At 39.8% G+C, this 17,411-nt stretch overlaps 1 protein-coding gene across 9 annotated transcripts in view; it reads right to left on the bottom strand.

The window, feature by feature from the left end:
- FAM13C (family with sequence similarity 13 member C) overlaps nucleotides 1-17,411 on the bottom strand; it is a 146,367-nt gene that overhangs the window by 75,726 nt on the left and 53,230 nt on the right. The window lies entirely within an intron of this gene.

Genomic DNA, 17,411 nt, shown 5'->3' with positions numbered 1-17,411 from the left:
TCTCTACCCCACTGTCCTTAGATTTTCTTCTTAGCACTTATCACTGTCTGACATAACCTGTTTATTTGCATTTCCTCATTAAAATGTAAGCTCCAAAAACTTAGTGATTATGTCCATTTTTACACTGCTGAATCCTCAGTATCTAAAACAGATTTAATATTTTTTCATTAATTCAAAAAAGTTTTGTGTATGTGATTTGATATATCTGATACAGTCAGTACAGAAAGATATTATTTGTTCACTGGAGATAGCATTTGGAAATTTCATCTTATCTTTTAACTAATATAGTAAACATATTAATTTCTGTGTAACATGATGAGGCTGGGTTTTGCCACTACATAATTTCTAATAAAAGAAAATGACTTAAAGCACATCTACTCTGAATCAACTTTTTAAAATTTAAACACACAATAAAAACAAAAGTTCACTACAGGCAGATGCTGAATTCAAAATCATAATTTGTCAAATGTTATGATCTAATAGTATCTATTATATAACATTCAAGTTTTTCTGCAGCAGTTTGCATGCTATTATATAATAAGTGTATTAAATTATAGTTATTATTCTTACAAAATGCCTGCTTTCTTAATACAAGATTTAGTCACTGTTAAGTCATTTATAAAAAGATTTATTTGGGAACATAATTATTTACAGTTTTTATGCAGCTTCAGTTTGAGTCCTGAAGAAACTATATATGTTCCCTGAAGGGTCAACAAGATTAATGATTTAAGTCATGATACACATTTAGAAATGCCATAAGCATAACTTCTTCAAAATATTTTTAAGAATGCAAAATTTGTTCAGTCTAAGGGCACTGCTAACTATGTAAATAATTTACTTCCAATGAGAAAAGTAAGGAGATGGTAAACCAAATAGTCTAGAATGCACTGATTTCTACTACATCTGTACAAGCCAGCATGTCTCTCCTGAGTATGCAGGAAGGTTAAGGGTTCAACAGTGAGCTCAGGAAGAGATCACTAAAGTGGGAAAAGAAAGTAAGGAAGAAGACCACTGGCACACCCATTCTATCCCCATCAATTCCCTGAGCTGCAAACACAGTAATATCAGGGCTTCGGGAAATACTAAATTGCTCTATCCCGCAAATGGGGGAAACCTTAGGCACAAGAGTTACTGTGTCCAATCCATTAACATCTAAAATTTTGAATGGTTCATAATTTCTTTGTAATATACACTGGTTCTCAAATTGCATTTCTACAGAGTTATGGTAGCATGAGAAAAATGGAAGAGCGGTATTCAATAGAAAAAACAGTTATCAGTTTATAGTTTAACCATATATGTCTCTAGGGCTTTGGTGCTAGCAGACAGTAAAACAAATACACAAGTAGCAAACGTTAATGGAAAAAAGCAGAAACAGACTTTGTTAAAAATATATATTATTGAGACGCAGAGAACAGCCTACTTATAATATACTTACGTGATCTTCCAGGGAAGAAGGTACTTATAATCACCAAATAAACCTCCAAATTAAGTTTAAGAACTGTGGTCTAAGCATCAAAGTTGCTTTAATTTAATAGCCATCTGAATGTCCCCTATCTGCCTGGTATAGTGTTGGGGAGATAATAATCAATAAGCAGACTCTAGGCCTTTAGGAGACTTACAATTCAGTGAAGTCTGAAGCAGAGGATAAAATTAACACCCATTCTTGAGGCTAATTTCAGTAAGTCAAGGATCAGGGCATAGAAGCTGATATTAGAATGGTAGAAAGGAACTGAGGAGGAGAACCAAGAGACATATTTTCAAGGATAAAAATAATCAAAAGGTAGGGGCGCCTGGGTGGCTCAGTTGGTTAAGTGTCTACCTTCAGCTCGGGTCATGATCTCTGGATCCTAGGATTGAGCCCCATGTCAGGCTCCCTGCTCAGAGGGGAGTCTGCTTCTCCTTCTTCTTCCGCTCTTCCTCCCTCATGCTCTCTTTCTCTCAAAATAAAATAAAATCTTAAGGAAAAAATCAAGAGGTCTTGGGTGTGTATTGAAAGTATGGAATAAAAGAAATGGGATAATCAAAGTTATTCCAAAGTTTTGAGACTATGTGACTAGAAAGATGACAGGTGTTTTTTCTAATGGAGATAGAAAAATATGTAATTTTGGTGGGGAGAGCAGGCAGTTGGCAGAAAGAAAGGCAATTCATGAGTTTAGATTTAGATATTTGCAGCTTGAAGTAAGGCTGAGTTAGGGAAGTAAAAATACCTGAGCAGGGGTCACCCTAGAATTCACACTCCACAGTGTGCTCAGCAGAGAGGCTGTGGTAATGGTAACTATGATGTGCAGTGGTCACAGGTTCTGCACTGATGTTTTTTCCCTGTTGTTCAACCAGAGCCTAGCATGGTACCTGGCCTATGGTATACACTCTGTGCATGCTTTTGGATGGGTAAAGGAAGAAACAGAAGGAACAGATCTAAGAATGTCTTCTTGATCCACTTACTAGCTGTGTGTACCCACAGGTAAGATATCAACCTCTGTAAGGCTTGGTTTCCTCATCTGTAAAGTGAGGATAATAGAAGCTACCTCATAGGATAATTCATGATACTACTGCTAGCTGTATTAAAAAATAACACATGGATCTAGAATCATATATGAAAACTAACATAACAGAATTATAAATGATGATAATACATAGTCTATTTTATTAACAATAATCAAAGCCTTATGAATAAGCAAGCTGAAAAAGACAAAACCTGGCATTTCCTTACTCAGGGCCACTGGGCAATTCTCTAAAACTGGCCAGTTTAGTGGACAGAAGAAAGAAGGTACAGATCCATCACTAAGGAGGTAAGAAGCTAACCAGAATATCATTCTAAATAACAAAGACAAAGAGGTTATGAGAAAGAAGAGTGCCATGGACCATCTAACAGTTCACCAGCCCTTACTACACCAGCCTGGGAATGCCAGGTACTTTACTTACATTATTTCATTTAATCCTCATAGTAACTATATGAGATTAGCATTAGTATTCCCATTTGACTTAACAGAAAATAAGGCAGTTATATAACTTTATTCATTTATTAAATTAATATTTATGAACCACCAACTATGTGCCAGGTCCTATTGGAGGTTTTTGGAATAAAACAGTGAATAAAACAAAGTCTCTGCCCTAATGGAACTTATAATTTTCATATGAGGAAAGAGAACCTAAAGAAATAAACCAGTGTTCTATGGTGTACCAGGTGCTAAGTATAGCAGAAAACAAGAAAGGGAGGCAAGGAGAACAGAACATGCAGGAGCATTGCCCAAGCTCACACTGCTAGAAAATCTCAGTCATTTGGAGATCGTGAGAATGCAAGCAGAGAAACAAAAGGCTGGTGGACTGAACAAGATAAAGGTCATGGCAGAAGAGGAAAGAAAAATGAAAGCTACTCCATAGAGGAATTTAGCAATGAAAAGAGAACTGGAACAGTATCCAGGTATCTCAAATTCCCTTTTTTTAAAGATCTTTAAAGATACTGCTTGAACCATTTACAATCCTGTCTGAAAACTGGCCTAAACATAAATTCTAGGTCACACTCAAACATTCCCTCCAATTCTCTTGCTTCCCTTCACCCAAAGTAACAATAGGAAAGGAACCATGCACATTTCTGCTACGGGTAGGCCTGTCAGAGCACTCTGCCAGCTCCATCAAAGCCCTGTCCTCTGGTCCAGGCAACAAGAAATGCAGACTATGTTCCACAGAGCCTGATTATGGGTCTCAGCACTGACAAGAGTATCATGCCTCTGAAGATCACCACCGTCACCAGCACTGTCACCACCACCACCAATACTGTCACCACCACCATCATCACTGTCATCACCACCGACACCAGCATTGTCATCACTACCATGAGCACCGTCATCACTATCACCAGCATTGTCATCACCACCACCAGCATGTTGTCACCACCACAAGCACTGTCATCACCACCATTATCATCACTGTCATCACCACCACCACCAGTAGTGTAATCACCACCATTACCATCACTGTCATCACCACCACCACCACCATGGTCATTGTCACCATGACTGCCACCAATGTCATTGCCCTCACCAACACTGTCACCACCAACACCACTGTCATTGTCACCACCACTACTGTCATCATCACCACCATTGTTGTTGCCACTGCCATCATCATCATGACCACTATTGTGGTGCCACCACCACTACCATCACTGCCACTGCCACTGTCATCACTACCACCACCATCATCACCACCACCATGTCACCCCCACTGCCACCGCAATTGTTACCACCACTGCCACCATCACCTCCACCATCACTGTGATCACTACTGTATCTGCCACTCCCACTACTATCACTGCCACTCTTACTGTCATCACCACCACCACCATTGTCACCACCATCACTGTCACCACAACTAACACTGTCATCACCACCACCACTGTCACCATCACCACTACAACCATCATCAGTATTGTCACCACCACAACCCCCAGGACTGACTGCCACATCACTACCACAACCCCTGCCAGCCCTACCATTGCCACTAAGATATAATTCAAATTAAAAGCACTTCTGGCAGAAAAATAGAAAACTTAATTGTGCACTGATATTAAAAGATCTTCTCCTGGATGTGGTGACTGCAAAGTTGTGGACAACCCATTAAAGAGGATCTTTTCCAAATTTTTTGGTGTTCCCACATTGCTGGAACCCTAAAGCATATGCTAAGCCAATATGTAGGTTCATCCTTCAGTGGTCTTCCCTCAGAATATGTACTGGAATTCAAAATAGCAAAATGAACAAAGCATTAAAATATTTTTCATGGCCTAAGGATAGTGTCAGATCACAGATGTAATAATTTGTGAAGAAGCAATATTTTAGCATAGGATTTTTAAATTTATATCAATATTTCAATCATCTATAATTAAATTTGCAGATGAATGTGTTCCCTATCTCAGTGAAAAATTTCCCCCTCTATCCAGTGCCAGAGTTATTCTGACACTTTCCTCTCCCTAAAGCTCAATACCCATTGTATTATGAAGTCCTCCAATTTTTTATCCCAAGTAACTTTTGCATCTGTTCTCTTACCTCTACCTCCACCACTACCACCTCAAGTCAAATTACTATAATCTGTCTTTTGGACTGATTCCATGATCTCCCTATTTCCACTCTACACTCTCAAACCATTTTCCACACAACCCCTTGTCACTATCCTTCTGCACATGGCACTTAAAAGCCAATATATTTAAAGTATCCTGGGACACCCTACAGGATTTAGCATCTGTGCACCTCTTCAACCTCAATTCGTACCATTCCCCTCTCTGCTCCTACTACACTGACATTCTTATAGTTTCTTGTATGCACCATGGTCATTTCCACCTCAGGCCTTTATATATGCTGTTCCTGTGCCCATAATGCTATTCCCTATACACTTTCTCTCCTAATTAAAACATTCATCCTGTAGATACCAGGTACCTCAAATCAAGTCTCCCCTTTATATGTTCTTTTTTTTTTTTTAAGATTTTTAAAATTTATTTGCCAGAGAGAGAGTGAGAGAGAAAAAGAGATCACAAGCAGGAGGAGAGGCAGGCAGAGGGAGAAGCAGGCTCCCTGCTGAGCAAGGAGCCCGATGCAGGACTCAATCCCAGGACCCTAGGATCATGACCTGAGCCAAAGGCAGACACTTAATGGATTGAGCCAACCAGGTGTCCCATGTTCTTGTTGTATTATAATTCCTTATTTGCTCCATAACATAGTCCTTAACCGTGTATAATTACCCGATTGTCTCTTTCTCTCTCTTATGACACTTTATGGAGCAGGGACCTTGTGAGTCTTGCTTGTTATTTTTATCTATGGCTAATGGTGACATTTGGCACAGAGTAGGCACTCATATGTTTGTTAATAGAGTTTTCACCCTGGGTGAAGGGGCACCTGGGTGGTGCAGTCAGTTAAGCAACTAACTTGATTTTGGCTCATGTCATGATCTCAGGGTCGTGAGATTGAGCCCTGGGTTGGGCTCCATGCTCAGGACTCTGTTTGAGACTCTTTCTTCCTCTCCCTCTGCTCTTCCTGCTCATGCTCTCTCTTCCTTTCTCTAAAGTAAACAAATAAGTCTTTTTTCAAAATAAATAAAGCATTCATCCCAGGGTTAGGGACAGCTGCCAACTCTGGTATATTCCTAAGTATATATGATGATTATGATAAAACTCATGCTCTCTCCTCCATCTGCAACATGCTAGCAGGACAGCAGGGTGGGATTACTCTCATTCCTACAAGCAGATCCATTTCTTCCCTGAAGAGACCTGCTGAAGATTAGCAAGTGGTGTTTTAACCCACTTTTACGAAAACCTGGGCAAAAAGAGTAAAAGGAGAGAAGCCAGTACACTCTTCAGAGTGCTTCATACAGAATCAGAACCTTAAGGCCGAACCAAGCTGAACCTTGAATCACTCTTAAGAGTTCAAGATATTCCACCGCATTAAACTGAGCCTCTGTTCAGAAAGCAGCATGGGATACACTAATGTATACCCGGATGACTGCTAGCTGACTGTATGACTGTTGTTTCCTGAAACACTTTTGAAAACAAAAGGTGTATCCCAAGAGGACAACCATCTGAGCAAAACATTCTTTATGTACAAACAATAGCTCTATATGTAGACACGGACACAATGCCAATAAATTCCAGTAATATTATTAGCAACAATAGCAACCCTCAATACCAGTAAATAAAAAATTCTGTTCTCTAGGGAATCTAAGCTATATTAAAGACATTCTCTTATTGGTGTTTTTCTTTTAACCAAATTTCTGTGCTAAAGGACTGAGATTGAATACTAGGCAGCCACCTTCAAAGATAAAGAAACCAAGGCATTGAATTTGAAATGACCCCTGACACAAAGAGATTGCTGATGGAAAACAGAACCAGAAGTCAACAGATGTTCATGAACTGACTTTTCAATCCATGGATGTACTTGTCCAGGTCAATGAACTCCCATAGAGGGGAGTAGGAGGTTATGGCTAGAGGCAGAATGCTAATCTCTAACAATATGCCCTGCTAGTAGTTACTAGAACCCAAGCTCTACCACCCTTTATGCTCCTCTGAAAATTACAACCAATCAGTGTCCTTAAAAACATTCCTGGGCCCCATCGTTACTGAACCTGAATTTCCAAAGGAGTGCACTGGCCACATGTGTTTAACAAGTGATTCAGGGGACTCCTAATTGGGAAATATTATCCTAAAAGTCCAAGTGCAGCAACTGGGAGGATACCAGTGGCTAAAGAGCACAGATGAGAGGGACTTCTGTGAATTCAGCAGTTCCCTGGGTGTTTCGGGCCTGGCCTCCCAGGGGACACATTCCAAAAGCTGGAAGAGTCATGTCCCTGGAGACACTGAGAAACACTGAACACAGAGCAGCCCAGCTGAACTGGAATAGATACCGCTCCTCACCTTGGTGGGTCGGAGCAGAGCCCAGAAACAGCCAGAACAATGCCAATACCCAGAGAATGGATGGGCAGTAAGACCCATGAGGCCAGCACCAGGACTGGGAGAAGAAAGGAGGTTGGGCTGCCACGGGTGTGGTTCAGAGACACCCCATGAATCAGAAAGAAGAGTTTGGGAAGGGATATTGAGGACACAGGATCCATTAGGATTGGAAGTTCTAATACGTTATTATTAATAATGATAGGTTTGCTGAGCTGGACACGAAGCACTTCCTTGCATATCTCATTTTTTTTCTATTCATTTAGCAAGTAATTACGAGACACCTGTGCTTCCTGTGCCAGACAGTGGTCAGCTCAGGAGGCACAGTGGTCACAGCAGATGCTTCAGTGCCATGGACAGTTCTGCTCACTCAAATCACTCCCCTTTTAGTACCTGCTAAGCCTCTTCACTTTTCTGCCTCAAGAATTTTGTGAGGCAGAGCTCACTCCCTCAGCCTGGAAGTGTGGGAGAATTACCTCCTCTGGGGACATCCCTCAGCCAGCAAAGAGGGGAGTGTGTGAATAAACACTGTAGCCCCCCCACTTTCAAAGGGATACAAGGTTCCTCACCGAGTCCTCAGGGGACCGATCTCCAGCTGCCAAGAGTGGTAACCTCAGCTACACCCCAGCTTTCAGCTCTTCCTCTTCCCCCCACTTCCTGCTTCCTGGGACCACCTCCCTGTACCCAAGGCTTTCTATGAGGTTTTGCTTTACGGAGAAATCTAATGTAAGCAAGTCCAGAGTAAACACAATACCTATCTTTCTGAGTCAGGGACAGAAAAAAAATCATACAAATGAAGATTTAGTTTAGGGACAGATAAAGTGGAGAGGACAGGAGATCACAAATAATTTGGGGGGGGTAGCTAATTTGAATGGCAGGTAAATATTTGATGAATATTAAATTCTCATTGCACTGGACACTCTGATATTACATCTGATACTTGGCCTTCTAACATTCTAGCTTTTAAATTATGAATCAGGATAGTTCTAAGAACAAAAGAACTTAAGGCACAGAGGACTTAAATAAGCATTAATAAAGCCTAAATCCTACCTATTCCCTATTAAAGGTTTTCTTTCTCTTCCAAAAAGAAGATACGAGTCTATAATCTCCACCACTCTTCTTTCCTCTTCTGCTGTCACTGTCACAATCATCTCCCACATGGATGATGCCTGGCCTCCACTGTCTCCCTGTCTCCCCACAACACACACCACCTAGAGTGGTCTTTTAAAGATGTAAATCTGAGCATGTCATTCTCCTGTTGATAATCTCCAGTGGCTTCCCTCAACTTCAACAAAATCCGAGATCCATACCCCGGCTACAGAGCCCTGTGCCATCTGGGCACTGCCAACCTTTCTGATACCACATAATACATTCTCTCTGCAGTTCAGTCTCTCTAGCCTTATGGCCCCCTTGTCTGTGTCTTGAATAAGCGAGCACTCTACGCCTGCTATTCCTTATGCTAGTTAGGATTCTCATTATCATTCCTTCTTAAAGCAAACAACAAATGCCATACATACCTACAACGTTACCCTGTCCTTACCAGTGTGGTCTTGGCACAAGATGAACAGAACCTGGATTAGAGCTGGTCTGAGGGGCAAGGGTGAGTTAATGATCAGAAAGGCAGGTCAGAGGAGGCTGGTTCTCCCCTGTGTTCATCTCATTCAAGTTAGACCAGGCACACCAGACACTTTTTGGTAGTTACCTTAAAGCTGGTTCTCAGCTCTCTTCTTCCATCCGTTCCAAGTTCTCCCCAGGCCCCCATGTTACTCCAGCAGTGGAGTGATTTTATCTTCCCAGCACTTTCTATCTCTAACCTACTTCTGACAACAATCTTCCTTTCCCTAGGGAACTGGCCCTCCACATGCACACCCCAAGCGCTCTGTTATGTGTATCTGGATTTATTCAGTAAGCTCAGTGTAGCCAAAGATGTTTTCTTGTACTGGTGTTAATTCAAGGCATTGTTTGAAATCCTGAAATACAGGTTTATTCCTGTTTCTACCTCTCAAGTTTCTGTTCATAGAACCTATTTCCATTTAAATGGGCCCTGGTATTTCTTTTGCCCCTGGCATCTGCAAAGTCATAGGGGTTCTCTTGATTAGAACTCTATGCTAGGGGAATGCTGAAAGACTTGCACAGCTGGAAGGGTATAAAAAGAGACTTTCTTTTACTTTTATCCACAGAATAAGACAATCAAACAAGAGGTATCTAAGATACAAGTTCTGATTTTAAGTGTCATCTGACCCCATAAAAATCACCTTTAATATTTGCTTTCTGATTCCAACTAACCCAAACCATAAAAGCCACAGGTACCACTGAAAATGTCTTTTAAGTTTCTTCTAGTTAAAAAAATAAAAATAATAATAATAATAATAAATCTGTTTTCCTCTAATATAGTTTCCTAATATTCCTATCTATCTCCGACTGAGATAAAACAGTTCAAAGAAACAGAAAATAAAATTACTTAATATGATTGCAGTGACCGCCAACAATTTTATTTATGGTTTTATATCCTGAACAGTATGTACTGCTTTTTTTTCATTTATAAATAATTTTCCCAGTTACAAACTTAAGAGGAACTCACTGGGGGAAAATTTGGAAAGCAAAAAGAATATTTTTTAAATCACCACCCTTAATCATGCCACCTGAAAATAACCACCAATAAAATATTGATTTGTGTCCTTCCAGTATAAGTTTCTGTATATAATTATATGTTAAGCAAAAATAAGATCACCTTGTAATTCTGTTATATAATTGCTTTCTTCTCCATGTATAAATAAATCATGAACACATACCCACGTTAATAAAGACTCTCATAAAACAGCTTTAAATATCCATCATGAAGATTGATGTTTCTCAAGGGGGTGGTGGTATGCCCTCTAGAAAACATTTAGGAAATTTAGGGGCTATTTGTGATTGGTACAGAGGCTGGCAGAGACTACTGACATTCTGCGGGCTACAACCAAAGATTCCAGAGTCCCTGAGGTATGCAGGGTAGTTCCACACATCAAAGAATTGTTCCACACCCGGCATGCCTTCCTAATGGTCTCTGGGATTGTTACAGCCAGAGGCGCTTTGCCCTAAGCACAATCTAAACTAGAAAACCGTAAGGGCTAGTGGGTGAAACAGAAATATCTAGATTATACAAGTATGGAGAAGGGGATTGGATTGAGCTGTCTCGAACATTCCAACACTATCTTATGACGCCGCCACAGGCAGAAATCTAACCACATGACCTTCTATCTAATTCTCTCAAAATTATCAATTATCCATTTTATTCCTATCTTCCTTCATGATCAGATAATTGAAAAACTTATATCCCATGTCTCTTTTTGGTTTATCATTTCAAATCCCATGCCTAGACAGCTTTACCCTTAAGCACAAACCAAAAAAACTAAAACGGAAGTACATAAAAATATTTTAAACAATTCTTACTACAGCAATATTTATAAATATAAATAACAGAAGTAGTCAAAATACACCCTAATCTGGAATTTATTACATAAGGGATGGTATAGTCACAGGATGGAATATTTTAAAGTCATAAATATTTTAGAATATTTTATGATGTGGAAAAAATACAATATTAAGTAGGACAAACTAGTTACACAGAAATGTCTAAGATTTCATTTATATGAAAATAATTAATACATACAAATTAAATAAGTTGGTTAAAGATTAAAAAAACAGAAAAAAGTGTGGGTGAGAGCTGTGTGTGGATATGGATGTGTTCGTGTGTGCATGTGTGTGTGTGTGTGTGTGTGTGTGTTTAGTATTGCACATTAGTCTTGAAAAGAGATAATCCTGTAGATGAATACTATGACAGAAACACTGGAGTAGCCATTGCCTCATTGGGAAGATAAAGAGTAAGTTAAAGAACAGCCTCATTCCTGTGGCCTCAAGAACACTCAATGTCTAACCAGCTGGTCAGTTTTAAATTAGATTTTAAGTTTATACGCACACTCTGTCTCCTATAATCACTACTGAAATTTGTCTCTTAAATCTAGTCCGAGTTAGACCAAGAAGTTTTCTAAGATTTTGAGATATTAAGGACAAATTTTTTGTTCCATATCCTAGAAATAGTATTTCTGGTTTTTTGTTTTTTGTTTTTTGTTTTTTTTAGATTTTATTTATTTATTTATTTATTTGACAGAGAGAGATCACAAGCAGGCAGAGAGAGAGAGAGAGAAGAGGAAGCAGGCTCCCTGCCAAGCAGAGAGCCCAATGTGGGACTCAACCCCAGAACCCTGGGATCATGACCTGAGCCAAAGGCAGAGGCTTAACCCACTCAGCCACCCAGGTGCCCCCTAGAAATAGTATTTCTAACACAAGCTTTTGATACCAAAGTTTGTAAAATATGTTCCTTGTAGAAAATGATATGTTAGAGTATTTGTTACAAAAAATCAAATTTGCTCTCCTTAGCCATAAATGAAGCTGAGGTTGGTAATAATTACCCCATTACTTTATTATTCAATTTACATATAAAGATTGTAGCGTCAGATTGCAGAATGCATTCTGGTCTAGCTTTATTCTCTGGAGCCTGCTTGAGGTGAATTCAACCTGAATGTATCAGGAAGCCCCTTTCATACACAACTTTTTTATGCCACATTAAAACAACAGCAGCAATATAAGGAGTGCACTAGTGATGAAGACAGAGTGATATATGAAAGTATTGAACTACTATATTGTATACCTGAAACTAATATAACATTATATTTAACTAACTGGAAGTAAATAAAAACATAAAACAATAGCAACAATACAAAAACATACACTAAAATGGATAACCATGTTTATGTTAGGGCAGTAGGATTATAAGAAATTTTTGTTTCCTTAGATTTTTAAAAATATTTTCTAATATAATCATGTCCCATTTACTATTATTGTTAATGAGAGAATGTTTCCCTATTATCTTTATGCCTAATCATTGTATTGTGAAAGTGCTAACAATTTATAAAGTAACCAAGGGCAGTCTCAAAACATAATAATAATAAAGGAGGGTTTCATTTCCAGAATAATCAAGTGTGGGCTCTTTGTCAATCAGTTCAAGGGACTAGTGATTTGGTATAGTATATTTTTGTGCTCTGTAGCATGGAGGATGAATTATTTTTATCTGTGACTGCAAGAGCTTGTTTTATTAAGCTAAAATCTTTCCACATCAAACCCTTTAAACATCTAGAATGTTGAGCATTTTTAGAATTAGAGTCAGAAGAAGGAGGAGAAATCATCTGACCCAAACTTGTGTTAGAGGAGGAGACTGAGGGATTTGCATTAAGTGACCAAGGTCACCTGAGAGACATGAAATAAGACTCTGCATTTCTTAATCTGAATGTTCTTTCCATTCTATCAGACCATTTCGGAGCCCATGGGGATGGAGGCAGGACTGGGGGATGAAGAAAAGCCCTCACTATATGGCTCCCTTCCCACGCAATGTAGGCAAAGTAAGCATTTCAGAGCCCGTTCTTCACCCAACTGTATAGCAGGGAGTCTCAAAATATTGTCAAGGCAAACTAATTTTTTTAAATTTATACCTCATTCATTGTCCTCCCCCTGCACAATCGAAAGAAAGAAAGAAAGAAAAGAATAGAAGAGAAGAGAAGAGAAGAGAAGAGAAGAGAAGAGAAGAGAAAGAAGAGAAGAGAAGAGAGAAGGAGACACAGAGAGACTGAAAGGAGAGGGGAGGAGAGGAGAGGAAAAGAGAGGAGAGGAGAGGAACCCTGAGAGCACACTAGTAACAGCATACTGGCATCAAGTAGAGCTTCTGTGTGGTACAGTCCAAAATGGCACATCTTGTCTACTATGTTACTAAAAATCTCAGGGTGCTCATTCTCGTACTCTTTCTCTTTTCAGCAGAGCTCATTAAGACTCTGCTTACTGCTATGAAAAATACTTAAATAAGAAACAATTAGCTATTAAAATACAGACAAGTTGTCTATCTCAAAAACAAAAGCTGAAAGGATTTATTCCCTATGGAAAAGTTACTGCCAACAAAACTTCCTCTTTCCATGAAACAACAAAGCTTTTTCTTTCTTCTGGAATATCACAAAAATAGTCAAATCCATCAAAGGCCATTATTCTTGCTAACACACCAATCCTGAAACCCCTCCAACTGGGAACTTCCAGATGAAGAGGCTAATAAACTCCCATTCACAAATGTATCCACCAACTTAATTAGTGGTGACACAATGCTATATAGAATAGCTCCTGTTTATACAGACAAGGTCTTTAATGACATTAAAAGTTTAATGCTGTCATAAATTTTAATACAATATTTTAAACACAAGTGAGTTAATCACTCTCAAAAGTAAATTTACTTAGCTGGGTAAGAAATCCCCAGCTTCATTAGTATTCTCTTACATTCATAAATCCTCCTTTGTCATATCTGAGGGTTCCTAGGATCAGCACTGGCTGTAGCTACACCAAAAAAAAAAGAGAAAAAAAGAAAAAATCAATCAGACTGATGCATATTCATCAAGTGACTGCTCTGAACAGATTGATGGCATTTGTCTTGATTCTGTTAAAAGGGGAGCTAGGGCTTAAGCAAATCACAGCCTCACTGGGTGTCAAACTAGAAAATGAGAGGGTTGTATTAAATAATTACTAAGGCTTCATTCTTGCTCTAACCAAATGCAGTTCTATAATTATAAGTGTTTTGAAAAAGCTCCAGGTACTGAAAAGCATGCCAGAGTAGGGTAACATGCAGCCCCTCCACGCAGATGCAATGAAAATCCAAGTTAAAATGTAAATACATCATCTTGGAAAGGAGGCATAAGACATTGTCAGACATCACCTTATTAGGGCTTAGCTCCAGGCAGCTAGAGTACCTAGGATGAGCAGTCGCTGGGAAGAAAATGATTAAAGCAGGCATTATAAATCAAATGCCTGTAGGAGCCAGCAAAGAGCATAAATAAGGGGGCAGATCCAGGTGGGAGTTGTGGAAAAATGGACACCTGCTCCTCAGCTCCAGCTAATTGTTGACCCTTGGGAATATAGCCCATAGGTTATCCTATCTTTAGTTTTTCAAGAAACGTCTCCCAAAACCACAAAATTTCTGAATTTTAAATATCGTCTCAAAATATTTTTAAAACAGGGGCACCTGGGTGGTTCAGTGGGTTCAGCCTCTGCCTTTGGCTCAGATCATGATCTCAAGGTCCTGGGATAGAGCCCCACACATCGGGCTCTCTGCTCGGCGGGGAGCCTGCTTCCTCCTCTCTCTCTGCCTGCCTCTTTGCCTACTTGTAATCCCTGTCAAATAAACAAATAAAATCCTTAAAAAATATAAATTTTTAAAACATAGTACAAGGCAAGTGTATCTCCACACTAGATAAACCACAGGACACCAAACTTGAGCTCTCTGCCGTGGGGCATTATACAAGGAATAGCATATAAGGACAGAGAGGACATGGCAAACAGAAGCAAGGATGCAGTGAAAGAGGATGGAGGGGGTGAGATCAGTGTCCGAGGTTGGCTCTCTTGAAGAACAAGCAAACTGGAAGGTAGAAAAAGGTTAGGATAGGACTTTTTGGGGGTCATGAGTACCGCATGAGATTCTGATGAATGTTGTAGAGATTTTCCATGGAAAACCAAACTTTTATGTAGCAGACAGAATAATCCCTCCCTCCCGCCACCACACACACACCAAGCTCCCTGTGTCCTAATTTTTTGTCCCACTCTACATGTTACTCTTACATGACAAAAGGGCTTCTGAGGATACGATCAAGTAAAAGATCTTGAGATGAGGAGATTATTGTGTATTACCTGAATCAGCCCCATCTAGTCCTGTGAATCCTTAAAATGAGAAAATCTCTCTTGGCCATGGTTAGAGGGAAATGTATGGAAGAATGCTCAGAGATGTAATGTTGCTAGTTTTGCAATGGAAGGAGAGGTATATGGCAAGCAGCCTCTGGAAACTGGAAAAGACAAGGAAATAGATGGATTCTCCCCCTAGAGACTCCAGAAAGACATTATAGGCCTACTGATACCTTTATTTTAGCCCAAGGAGACCCATGTTGGATATCTACAGAACTATAAGATTATAAATGTGGGTTGTTTTAAATCACAGATTTGTGGTCACTTGTTACAGTAGCAACAGAAAACCAATATAATGTATATGCACTCAAACTTCAGGAAAAACACTCATAAACCTCCCTGAAGCCCATCCACAGACACAGATAGAGGCTCCTTATGCTAGAAAGAACTGAAGATACAACATGATCTGAGAGCTGAAGGTAGGAAACTATTTCTCCTTGGCATACATGCAAAGATCAGTTCCCACTCCATAACACAATGAGCTCCAAAATCTCATTTCTACAAGGATGGATTAATTCTCTGAAGACTAACTTTGAGTCTCATTGAAGTGACATATGACCCCTTGGTGGCAAAAAGATCTTTCTTCCCTTTTTCAAAGTATTCATTATGCAAATAAAATTCTCCCCCCACCCCCAAGAAGGTAGCGTTTTATAACCGCAGAGATTTATCCTGGCTCCTTCTCTCACTTTGAGCCAAACGTAGGTCTGGAGCATCCTGTTACAGTATCATGTCTCTATCAAGATCTTTTTGGGCACCATATGCCTGAACCTGGCCATATGCTGGCTTAAAAGGGAAGGGAAATGTTATCAGGAATGTGAGCTACCTGACTCAAAGTTGTTTTTAGCCTCAGATCTCATTTCACCAGTTCAAGTTTCACAATCCTTGTAACATTTTGAGATTTTTTTTTTTTTAAGTTTCATTAGAATGTCCCTAGGTGACGCCACCATGGCTGTGAGAAATTAAGTCTAGTTTAAAGGTTACCAGCCCAATCTAAATACTAAACTTAATAGTATCAGACACTGCTTCTGATCTGATCCTTAATTCCAGATCCTATGATTTTCCAACAATGGGGTACAGAATATTCTGGAATGGTGCTAGCTCATAAAGCTAGGTCCCATCAAGGTGGAACCTGGAGGCTAGAAGGGAAAGGAAGAAAAGGACAAGGTATTTGGGGTCCTATGGAGGTTTGTTAAAATGTAGAAGTGGCCAGTGTATTGGGGAGACAAACCTGATTTCACGAGGAAGGCTGCCCGGGGACCCTGTCGGTATTTGGTTCTTTTCACTGACATTCAGAGGAGGTCAAGGAACCTCCTAAGGTGTTACAAACTTGTATATATGTACATCTCTGTTTTTCTGAGAAAAGGTACCATAGGTCTGAGAATCCAAATTCAACTGTAACTTCCAATCCCCAAATGTAAGAATTGCTGCCCAGTATATTTCCTCATCAAAACTATTCTAATTCAGAGATGCCTAGGTGGGTCAGTCAGTTAAGCGGCTGCCTTCAGCTCAGGTCATGACCCCAGGGTCCTGGGACTGAGTCCCGCATGGGGTTCCTTGCTCGGCAAGGAGCCTGCTTCTCTCTCTGCCTCTGCCTACCACTCTGCCTGCTTGTGCATGCACTCTCTTTCTCTTTCTCTCTCTATCTCTCTCTCTCTGATAAATAAATAAAATCTTTAAAAAACACAAACTAGGGGCTCCTGGGTGGCTCAGTGGGTTAAAGCCTCTGCCTTCGGCTCAGGTCATGGTCTCAGGGTCCTGGGATGGAGCCCCGCATGGGGCTCTCTGCTTGGCGGGGAGCCTGCTTCCTCCTCTCTCTCTCTCTGCCTGCCTTTCTGCCTACTTGTGATCTCTGTCAAATAAATAAATAAAATCTTAAAAAAAAAAAAACACAAATTATTCTAATCCAATACTCTTAGCTCTTACTAATCATATGTAAATGATTCCCATCACAGAATCCTATTAAATTTCTGACTTGCCCTCTGATAACAGTAGTATTACCACTTACTTTCCCCACTGTAGGTGAGACATAAAGTGGTCTAAAGTTATCAAACATCAAGTATCTTTGAGAAGTCTAACTGTTGATGTTTTTCCTGATTAGCCTCTGTGGAATACCCACCCCAAAGGGCTGACATACATTCCATACACAAGAATGATTTAGGTTTTTTGTTAGTTTGTT

Source organism: Lontra canadensis, unplaced genomic scaffold (genome assembly GCF_010015895.1).
Source record: "Lontra canadensis isolate GAN:19392208 unplaced genomic scaffold, GSC_riverotter_1.0 scaffold3, whole genome shotgun sequence".
Taxonomy (NCBI): Eukaryota; Metazoa; Chordata; class Mammalia; order Carnivora; family Mustelidae; genus Lontra; species Lontra canadensis.
This window is presented reverse-complemented; position numbering and strand designations above follow the sequence as displayed.